At 33.6% G+C, this 12,076-nt stretch overlaps 1 long non-coding RNA gene across 17 annotated transcripts; it reads right to left on the bottom strand.

Annotated features, from left to right (window-relative positions):
- Positions 1-3,613: 3,613 nt before the first annotated feature.
- Positions 3,614-10,326, bottom strand: LOC108220457 (uncharacterized). 17 transcript variants are annotated; one of them, XR_010284333.1, is made up of 8 exons: positions 10,198-10,326; positions 9,920-10,052; positions 6,164-6,289; positions 5,908-5,977; positions 5,722-5,792; positions 5,536-5,592; positions 5,059-5,090; positions 3,614-4,970 (listed from the first exon to the last, which is right to left on the bottom strand). It is a non-coding gene; the product is annotated as an uncharacterized LOC108220457 (long non-coding RNA). The 17 variants fall into 17 exon arrangements; XR_010284331.1 differs by having other exon boundaries at positions 10,149-10,307; XR_010284334.1 differs by lacking the exons at positions 9,920-10,052; positions 10,198-10,326 and adding exons at positions 6,425-6,849; positions 7,757-9,911.
- Positions 10,327-12,076: the final 1,750 nt, after the last annotated feature.

Here is a 12,076-nt window from a genome sequence, read left to right as displayed (position 1 = left end):
CTTGATTAGCTTGCTTGATCTTTTACTTCTCGTATATTAGAAACCTGGCTCTGATACCAATTGTTACTTTATAACAAGCTAAGTAAGATTGTAGAAGGGGGGGTTGAATACAATCTTAAAAATTTTAAGATCACAAATCGAAAACTGAACTTCACGAGTAATAATAAAACACCAAGTATTTAAAAATATGGGTGAATTGTTTGATCCACCCATGAAAATTTACTAGAAGAAATTTGTGGATTACAAATGCAAATCTCACAGCTGCAGGTCCAATACAGAGAATATGAAGATATGAAGATGTTTGAACAACTCTAAGTACTGGCTACTAACTTGGTTATATATTTCAAGTTTACAAAATTTTACTAGAATACAAAATTGCACTCTAATCTAAATACTGCCTCTGTCTACTTCAATTCTTATCATTTGAAGGGAGTGTTAGGCAAGCATTTTAAGGATCATAAAAATTATACCTCCATAACTTATTTTTAAAATTTTCTTTTTTTCTACCCGCAAGAGTTTGCTCAGTCGGTTAAAGAGGAAATAAAATATCATCTTGGTCACAGCTTCAAATCCCATGCTCTAAGTCAGAACATGTTGCTTAAGTGCGGTTTACTTTGGATCACGTTATTTGCATACTATTGCGTGAGTCCGTTGGGTTTATCTTGGATTACGTGGTTGCGGGTTCCCTACGATAAATAAAAAAATCTTTTTATGAATAAAGATTTAATCAATTAATTCTTTATCATAAACAATCAAACTTTGTCATAAATTAATAATCAAATTAATGTATGTTATTTTATTAATTACTCCGCGATGCGGCTCTTTCTGAGAAAAAATCGACATCTACTTTTCTTGAAATAGAAAGTTGAAAAAATTAGCCTACCTTTGTTCATTTTCTTTTCTAATAACACTCTACTTTTTTAAACTAACAAATAATTAAATTATCAAAATATTTATAATTATGGAATAATAACGATATTTTTAATACTATTTTTGATTTAATAATTTTATAAATGTAATGTTTTTTTAAAAAAATAATTTAAAAGCAAGGTATGGGCATAGGCTATGCCGAGCAACCTATCTTTTTAGTATTAGATTTTGCTTCATTTAACTGACAAACAATTACATTATTTAAATACTTATAACTTGAGGAATAATTTCGATAATTTTAATTTAACTGACAAACAATTACATTATTTAAATACTTATAACTTGAGGAATAATTTCGATAATTTTAATAATATTTATGATTTAATAATTTAAAAGCAAGGTATGGCCGTAGGCCATGCTGAGAAACCTATCTTTTGAATACTATATTTAGGTATTGTCGAGAAATCTTTAATTTATTATTAGATTTTCATATTTAATAATTGTTATAAACAATATTTTATTTTGTAGTTGAAATATATACCTCCTCCGTCCCCTCCAATTCTTATCGTTTGGAGGGACGTGTTAGACACGCATTTTAAGGATCATAAAAACATGATTGTTTTTTAGAATTTTCATTTTCTTTGGAATTTCATAAATAATTTCAAAATCACTCATGCTTATGCATAAAATTTAATTCTAATAATAATACGAATCATACATAACATGCAAAAGCAATTTAACGCTTATAACTCAAGTAAAAATAAATATATCTTTTTAGTATAAGATTTTGCTTCCTTAAATAACAAACAATTAAACTATTTAACATTTACAAAGTGAGGAATAATACCGATAATTTTAATAATATATTTAATTAAATAATTTAAAAGCGAGGCATGGTCGAGAAACCTATCTTTTGAGTATTAGATTTTGGTATTGCCAAGTGATTTTTAATTCATTAATAGATTTTCATACTTAATTATTCTTAGAGGCTATATTTTATTTTGTAGTTGAAATATAGTACTCCATCCATCTAGTTCAATTCTTATCATTTGGAGGGAGTATTCGGCAAGCATTTTAAGGAACATAAAAATTATAGCTCAATAACTTATTTTTAAATTTTTCTTTTTCTACCCGCAAGGGTTTGCTCAGTTGGAAGAGATAAAATATCATCTTGGTTACAGCTTCAAATCCCATGCTCTAAGTCAGGACATGTCGCATAAGTGCGGTTTACTTTGGATCACGTGGTTTGCAGGCTATTGCTTGAGCCCGTTGGGTTAACTTAGATCATGTGGCTGCGGGTTCCCTACGATAAATAATTTTTTTATGAATAAAGATTTAAGCAATTAATTTTTTATCATAAACAATTAGACTTTGTTATAAATTAATAATCAAATTAATGTATGTTATTTGAACACCTACTACGCAAATGGAATTGTTGAGATGAGAAAGAATATTGAAGAGCAAAATTATGGAATCATTATTCCTAATCTTTAGACACAACAAACAATGAAATGCTTAGCTAAAAAATCTGTGACCTATGAATTAATATATTATGCTAAAATATAATTTGAAGCAGGCGGAGGGTTCTTTTAAAATCTGGAAGATTTCTCCGATCTGAACTTTCTTAGTACGGGAAGCAAGGAAAAGAAGAAGAAGAAAGGCAGGAGCTTGGTCAAGAAAAACTCTTGAGAAAAAAACATTTTACATTTTGGTATGATGACCTCGATGTGGGAGGTGTACTCTATTTATATTTGGTTTTATGGACTATGTCTTCATTTCCCTGGACTTGCAGAACTTTTATTTTAAGATCATGTTGTTTAACAAAGAATGTAGAAGATTTAATCTAATGCATGAAGAAGTAATGACCGTTGTCTTCTTCAAGAAGAAGACAATCCATCCTTAATAGGAAATTTTGATCCTCCATTAAGAAACAAATATAATTACATAACCTCATATACATTAAACATGATTATAACATCATTTCTTATGATGAACAAGCTTTTAGAAGCAGAAATTATCATCCGATACAATAGTTTTATATATATTACGTTCGCGGCAGCGGGCACAATCCTAGTTGAGTTGACTTAGTTTGTTATTAGTTTGTTAGAAGAATGTGTATATAAAGCAACATGTGTACCCTTCTGTTTGAAACTTTCATTATCAATATACATTTCATTTCTCAGTAGCATATTATGCATCTTAGTTTGACAGTAGATATAGACGCATGGTTGTTGTGAAGTGAGATTTCCAAATACCACTTACTTGGCAGAGGAAAAAAGGGTCGCAAAAGACTATTCTTGATACTCCTTACTCCTTAGTCATATTGCTAGATGTATAGAGAAAAAATATCCCGGAGTAAGATCAGCAATGACTATGCTTAGAAATAAATTACTACGCCATAGATTCACCTACGCAACATTGAAAAAATGTTGCAGCAAACCAAAAAAATGTTGCTGCAAGCCAAATAAAAGGAAACGGCAACATTTTTCAGTGTTGCATTTTTTGCCGCTGCCGTAGGTGTCTAATGCAACACTGGTACTCACTACTGCAACACTGCACTTTTCGTTGCTGTAAAGTACTAAGACAACACGAAACATACCCCACAGCAACATTATAAAAGTGTTGCAATAAAGTTTTAAATTCAAAAAAATGGTGGGCCCAGTGCTGGGCCCACCAACAATTTAAATATACAAATTATATTATATTATTGCCAACATTAATAATTACATTATCTATTAGTATCTATAAAAATGATGATTGATATTTTCAATTAATTTATACAATGTACATGTGTGGAATCATAAATCACTCAACTAAGATGAATTATACACGAGTTACAATGAAAAATAGAGTTACATAATATCACAACTAAGTAATTTCATCCTCATTCTTGTACAGGTAAACTGTTGAAGGGATTTGATCAGAGACTTTGGAGAAGCGCCTTTTGCAAGGTGGAGATTGATGGCTTTCACCCCTGTATTCAGCAACGGGTAATCTACGCCCTATGTTTTTAGAAAGAAGTGTCTCTCCTGCAAAATCCATTACAAAGTGTCAGCCTTGCTCATGCTGCTAACTAGACAAAACTTAATTAATGAAAACTAATCGACAATATTGTCGAATTAATCACAATTTTCAACTTTCCTCAAGATTCGCGGACAAGGCAGCTAGCTGTTTATGGGCCTCTTCATTGTCTAAATTAGCCTGATTCTTCACCGACTCCAATGAGCAGAGCTGAGATGATGTATTGAAAGAAAAAAAAATTGTACTACAACTATTTTTCAGATTAAGAATATAAGTTTGCATCTTCAATGCGTTAGAAATTAGACACACAGACCAATGTGCTTACCCAGATTCATTAAAAGTACTAAAAGACATATAACCATGTACAGATGGTATTTCTAAATTATAAGTAATATTCAAGAAACTCAGTGGCATATTCTAAACTACAAGAACTTGAATTGATAGACGAGTTGTAATATAATACCTTGGATGCCAGAGTACGAGGTCCCCTACGATTAACAATATTTGGGCTTCTTGCTTTAGGTGCCTTTGTTGCAGGAGAAGAAACTGATTTTGTGTTAGCTCCTGATTCTGTTGTGATTGGTGTGCAAGAACCAGCTTTAGAAAATGCAAGAAAATAAATCCCCCATTGCAATTTTCAGTTGCGGGAAGAAAAAAATATAGTTTAACAAATGGATCAGCCAACTCTACATGTGATTCAAAGTTCTTACAGAAAGGTGGGACCTCCCCCATTCTTAAGTGGTAGAAATACTGTGTAAACATCAGTTCCTACTAAAGATAAATATTCCCAAGCTGTAACAGAAGCGGATCAGGAACATTAAGGGTGCAAGCTCATTGGTGACATACAGTCATACTCATAAACATACTTGATCTCGCATATATCAAACTATTACAACTAATCAAAACATACCCCAAACATACAGATGAAACATAGGCTCCAAGTCCTCTACATCTGCTTTGTGTCTAACAACAGTACGATGAAGCGTAAATGCAATTGTAGTAGTCCACAGAAAAGAAGCGACGCAGAAGAAATGGGTGCTATATCCCTGGGCATAACAAAAAATCCTTTAGATGGATCCCTGCATAAGAAGAAAATATATTATCAGGTAAATCCAGTCCATAGTTATGAAACACAAGTAGGTTTCAATTCAATCTAATACGTATTACCCAATTATACTGAAGAAGCTGCATAGCATGTCCTGCGGGGTTAAAAAAACACAGAGTAGATTAGTATCCTACTTTTTAGAGCAAAACTAGAGAAAAAACTATCTGCGATTATTATATAAATACAAGACTACAGAGCTTGTATAAGAACAATATTTTTCAGGATAAACGAGGGGTACGAACAATCAAATACAGATTTTAACATACAGGTAAAGTCAGTGCCAGTGATATTATTAGTACCAAACAACATGTGTCGGGTAAAAACTTATTCAGTACAATATTTGTTTGGCGTGCAAGAATAACCAAAGCGCCAAACTACAGATATAAATTAAGGAGCAGAAGTTAGCTACTGGATAGCAGACAAACAACAACAGATCAATATAGAAACACATACTATAGAAACTCTTGCCGTATACTTAACTACTAGATAAGATAGATAATATTTGCTTCTAAAATTGTTATAATTTAGACCAGTAATACCTTTCAACTGCACCTCCAGCTGCTCCAGCAAATCTTCTGACTCTAATAATCACCAAACTGATTCATAACATCTGAAAATGGTTAAGACTTCAAAATGAACATGAATTAATTTCTTTTGATTTCTAGACATAAAAAAATACAGAATACATAATAATATAACTAAATCCAAGTTTATAGAAAACTCACCAAATTGATGAGTGACCAAGACCCAGCCCATTACAAGTAAGTATCATCCCTTAAAATCTTGTTAAGTATTCCTGTAATTCAATCAAAGCATTACAAAAGGTAAAACAAAGTAAAAATGTATTGACATAAGTATACATGTATAAGCCTCGCTGATTGCTTGAAATTTGTTAGTGACAGCAGAATCACCTTTGTGTTTGTCAGGATGCCACTTCTGCATGTTCCCACAATGGTAATGTATACATATATTGAATAGCAGCTGGCAGTTGATGACGGGTACAAATAACAAAAGAAATACGCCGCATAAGAATTAACAAGGACACAAGTAAAAGACCAGAGCAAGTTTTTTGTAACACAATATATATATATATATATATATATATATATATATAACTGGTTTCAATAAAATCCTTGATCAAGTTAAAGACAAAAATTGCCTCATAACCTTGTGAAGCCTTGCCAAAATAAATAATCTTTCACTTCACTGCTTGGCTGATGAATAGAGGCTATGACAGTCCTTCCATATCTTGATAGAGATCTTAACGTCTGAGTCACAATAAATGTCGAAGCACTGCCAACAACATATAAGCAATTAAAATTTAACATATATGTTAATAACAAAGTTCCTTATCGACGAGTATCACAGACAATGGACAGAGAATTATGATTTCAAAGAAGGATCTTATAGAAGATATAATATCTTTACCTATCAAGTCCACTTGTTAGCTCATCAAGAAACAGCAATTGAGGCAGACGAAGTCTAGCCGAATATGAAATTATTTCACGAACTATAAGAGTCCCCAATCTTAAGGATACAACTCAAGAACTAATATGTTGATAGTCCAAATTAAAATCCCAATCTTAAAACCCGTCTAAACCCCAATCTTAAACCCCAAATCCAAACCCCAAACACATACAAATGTAGTATATACAGACATAAAAATCTATAGACACACATACAGAGATGCAGTATATACAGACATAAAAATTTAAAGACACACATACAGATAGAGAAAGGCAGAGCACATAGACAACAACAGATACCATACATATATGAGCATAAAATTTAATTCAAAGTAGAAAAAGTCTGATTTGGAGCTCGATGAGTAAAACTTGAAGCTCCAATACCACCTACAAAACAAATTAATAGTCAAAATTACATGTATCAGATGAAGTTGAGAGAAATACCTAGTAATATCTCGAATTGTAAAACCCCAACCCAAATCAAAACCCTAATTGTAAATCCCATCAGTTGAGAGTTTGAAGAATCCCGATATGAAAGAAATTACTAATCTGACAACACTTGAGTTGCTTCAAATCGAGAAAGAAAGAGAGGGGAGCTAAGTCGGGAGAGAATGAGAGAGTTTGTACTGGGGATTGAGGTTTGAGTAAGTTTTTGTGGAAGGCGGCAATTTTGCCGCTTCTCACAATTCATAAACAATTGTACTCCCACTTTTACAAATATATCTACCTCCTATAATTTACCTTATTTCATATTTTGTTTAATAATTTAATGAATATTTAATTTTAAAATTTATAATATTTTAAAATTTTTTGCAATATATTTTAATAGTAAATTATTAATTTTTAAACATTAAACTTAAATTAATTTTTCAAAATCATTGAATTTTGAATAAATTTTAATTTTAATTTTTTATTCAAATTTTATTACTAAATAATTTTCTATATAAAAATAGTAAAAAACATTATTTTATTAAAGATGACATTATATAATGTAATAAAAAATAATGAATTCTCAATTATATATTTTATCACTATTAATTTATTTTCATAAAAATATTTTTATATTTAGTGTTTTGATTGAAAACATACTTACAGCAACATTTCATCATCACCGTTGAACCGTCTAACGTTTTCTAACTACTACAACATCGTGTTTACATATATCGCAACATAAAAAAATTGATGTTGCAGTAGATTTAAATTTTGTAACTAGTACAACGTTTTTGAATGCAACACAGAATAAGAGCGTTGCGTAAGTGAATCTATGGTGTAGTGAAAGATGTTGTTTACTCACCAGAGAGACAAGGTGAACACAAGTGCACTATGCGGAATGAGGGCCTGAAGAGGAAACTCCACAATTTCTTGGGTTCTAAGACGAACGTGAATCTGTTTCATACATGCTTGTGAGAACAAGCAAAAATCATGAGATTACTAGCATTTACTTAGAAATGAAGATACAAGTAGATGGGCATAAATCTATCTGCTTTTAGGCAAGCTTGCGCAGACAGAGTGATGACGAAAGTCTATGCACCAAAGTGCAGGATTTCGTATGTGAAATATGGGTCACATTGTTGGGTTCCGTCCCGAATTCCTAAATAAATTAAGAATCCTATTTTGAGAAGGTATCTTATTTATGATAATTGAGGTAATCCGATTCTTGGTAGAACATTAATTGTAGAAGGATTTCTCTCCAAGATAGGAAAAGATGATAATTATCATAAATAGGATTTGAAGTAAATTAGGATTAGAATATTTGGGGTGCCTATAAATATAGTTATTTGTAGGAGGTTTATGTATGCAAAAGTTAAAGAGTTGTGTGAGAGATACACAAGAGAGAACTTTTGTGATCGAGTTGAGGAGGTTTGTATTCAAGAGTGTTGAGTGAGGGAGCGACTCCAATCTTGTAATACATACAGATTTAGTGGATTTGTGGTTTTACCCTCCCTTGAGGGGTTTTCACGTTAATTGTTTGTGTTCTTTACTTTCGTGCTTGTTATTGTGTTTGATTAACGTCAATCTACAGTGGATGCGATCCTAACAAACTGGTATCAGAGCCAGGTTTAGTGAGTTTCAACCCAAGTCCCACATCGAAAAGATAAAGAAGATTTGTCTTTAATATAAGTAGCCAAAACAACTCCATTTGTATGAGGCCTTTTGGGAGGAGTCCAAAAACAAATCCGTGCGGGCTTGGCCACAGCCCAGAGCGGACAATATCATACTAATGTGGAGTTAATGGGTGTTGCGCGGCCCAACATGTGGTATCAGAGCCGATGTTAAGAAGTTGATCTTGGGGTTGCGGGCTGCAAGTTGTGTGATGTGGGGGAGGTTCTCCAGAATTGTGATTGGAGGTCTGGGACGACTTGTGTCGAAACTCTTCCTGACACTGAGGTGGTCGGGCGGCTTGTCCCGCAAGATGAGAAATTACGGATGAGAGCGGGTCACAAGATTGGTGGTTCTTGGATTGAGGGGAGATTGTTTAGTGGGTTTCAACTCAAGTCCCACATCGAAAAGATAAATAAGATTTGTCTTGAATATAAGCAGCCAAAACAATTCCATTAGTATGAGGTCTTTTGGTAGGAGTCCAAAAACAAATCCGTGCGGGTTTGGCCATGGTTCAGAGCGGACAATATCATACTAATGTAGAGTTAATGGGTGTTGCGCGGCCCAACACATATTGCGGAACGGACATGATTAGGTGACTAGTAAAACAAAATTTGCAGAAATAAATATAAAGCAGGCAAGAACATCTAAATACATAAGATGGAATTGCAACTTGCTAATTTTTAGAACTTACTGGCCCAACCCATTCGATATAGGCACTGGATTGCTGCTAGTATCCGGTTACAACTTACAAGCTAAAATATTGATCCATAAGACCATAACTAAGTTTGATTAATTTCTACAGAGGTCCATATATAAAATGTAAGGCCAAGTGATTTATTATAACTAATTAACTATAATGGCACAGCTAATTTTTATTCCTAGAAGATAGAAAAGGTAAAAGCTGCAGCCTGCAGTTCAAGAAAAGGTAAGCATGGTGGCATGGTGCTTTTTGCTTTTGGGAACAGTTTTCGTTCACGCATGCATAGTTCAAACTTCTGGGTATTGTTCTTTTTTAATAAAAACTAATTTTATATAAAATTTTAATATTACTTTTCAAGAAATTACATAAAATTGCTGGATCATTTTATCACAACTCCCAGGCTAGAACCAAGGTAGTGGTTGCAAACTGGCAAGGTCTATTTCTTTTTCTTTTCTTTTTTTGACAATTTAATCAAAGTAAAAATTCTCACTCAAAGATCAAACCTGAACCCTTCTCGAAGTACAGAAATTTTTTATAAACCTGAACATCTATTTCGATGATTCGAGAGAATGTAGATAGGGTTTAAATGCAGAAATTGAAGTAAAATATAGAGAGCATGAAGTAGGGTTGATGAGGCAGGGAGAACATGCATGCCTGTGGGTTCAAATGATGACAGATCCATGTGCTGCTTCAATTGCCCTCGCAACAAAATATTAAGCATTTCCGGTATGTATGCGACAGCATCTGCAGCTTCTACTCTCAAGACTCCTACTTTTATGCAGTATCACTGCAACCAGACAACAAATTTTTGATTTTTTCAACCAAAGACCATACCCTTAAACATGAAAGTGAAGTAATAGTGCATAACAACTGAAACCCCTACTGAGCTTCATTTCTGGAGTAACTTGCAAAGAATTGGCTCGAAATGCTACCTAATGTAGCACTTTGGTGGCTATTCTTTTACGTTTGCAATTTACAGCTAGTTTGATTCTCTTTCTCAAAATTGTAGCCATATACCGAATAATTGGGACCAGTACAGGACATTACGGTTTCCCCTTTCAGAAAAGTGGTTGTTATACCCACAATTCACTGACATCAGGACATGACGACAAGTCTAAAGACGTGACGACAAGGTTTGAGGACATGACAGCACAAGATGTACGACGTGGTGGTATCGGCTGACAGCATGGAAAAGTAATAACGGATAAGGTTAATAATATAGAGATAAATATGGGGAATTAGTCTTAACAAACTCATGAATCAAGGAGCAATTTGAATACGAGATAGACGTGACGACAAGGTTTTAGGACATGACAACACAAGTTGATGATGTACGACGTGGTGGTATCGGCTGACAGCATGGCAAAGCAATAACGAATAAGGTTAATAATATAGAAATAAGTATGGGAACTTAGTCTTAACAAACCCACGAATCAAGGAGCAATTTGAATACGAGATAGAGTTGCATAAAGATAGGACGGAAGTTGTATTCACGTAGGAGAAGAAGTGGAGCAAAAATAGGAGTCCATTTCAAGGACTCTACAAGGATTAGCTACATAAGCTAGAGAGTATCATCTGCAATCATATAATTATTTTTCACAATTTATCTTCTACTACAATTTCAACTACCAATCCCACCTGCGTTGCCAATTTCTTGTGTCTTGTTGTATTTATTACTATTATTATTATTACTTGTAAACAAAATAATCAATTCTACTTAGCTATCACCTGCGATTTTTTCCCTACATTGAGATTTTTCAGCATTACCAATTTCTTGTGTCTTGTTGTATTTATTATTATTATTATTACAAAATAATCAATTGGTTATCACCCAACAAATTTTTGGTAAAACAGTGGTCATGCAAAATGCAAGAGCTCTGGCTTTTATATAACTCTTGAAACATTGTTCTAGAACGCAAGCAGGATTTTGGCATATACCTCAGTGCCTCACCCAGACGCCCACAATCCACAAATGCCTGTACAATATAAACAGGGTAAGGAGCTTGTTCCACATTATCAACTCATATAATACACATCTGAATTTCAGCTCGACTTAATTGATCTCGAATTCCCGTATACTAACCCCTTTGAGATTTATCGAAAAATCGAGTCCATGCCATATAGGCACCGATTCGGCTACGAATTGAGCCGAATAAAATTCTATGAACTCCTAATAATCCATAGAGAAAATATATGTAAAAATATCCACGAGGTGGTCCGACTCAATTGATCTCGAATTCCCGTGTACTAACCCCCTTGAGATTTATCGAAAAACAGAGTTCATGCCATATAGGCACCGATTCGGCTACGAATTGAGCCGAATAAAATTTTATGAATTCCTATAAACCCATAGGGAAAATATATGTAAAAATAATCACGAGGTGGTCTGACTCAATGGGTCTCGAATTCCCGTGTACTAACCCTTTTGAGATTTATCGATAAACCGAGTTAATGCCATATCGGCATCGATTCGACTCAAAATCGAGCCAAATAAAATTTTATGAACTCCTATAAACCCATAGGGAAAATATATATATATATAAAAATATTCACGGGATGGTCCGACTCAATAGGTCACGAAATCTCGTGTATTAACCCCTTTCATATTTATCGAAAAATCGAGTCAATTCCATATCGGCACCTAATCGGCTCCGAATCGAGCCGAATAAAATTCTATGAACTCCTATAAACCCATAGGGGAAATATAAGTAAAAATATCCACGAGGTGGTCCGACTCAATTGATCTCGAATTCCCGTGTACTAACCCCTTTGAGATTTATCGAAAAATCGAGTCCATGCCATGTAGGCACC

Source organism: Daucus carota, chromosome 1, assembly GCF_001625215.2.
Source record: "Daucus carota subsp. sativus chromosome 1, DH1 v3.0, whole genome shotgun sequence".
Taxonomy (NCBI): Eukaryota; Viridiplantae; Streptophyta; class Magnoliopsida; order Apiales; family Apiaceae; genus Daucus; species Daucus carota.
The sequence above is the reverse complement of the archived record's forward strand: the minus strand, read 5'-3'. Positions and strand labels throughout refer to the sequence as shown.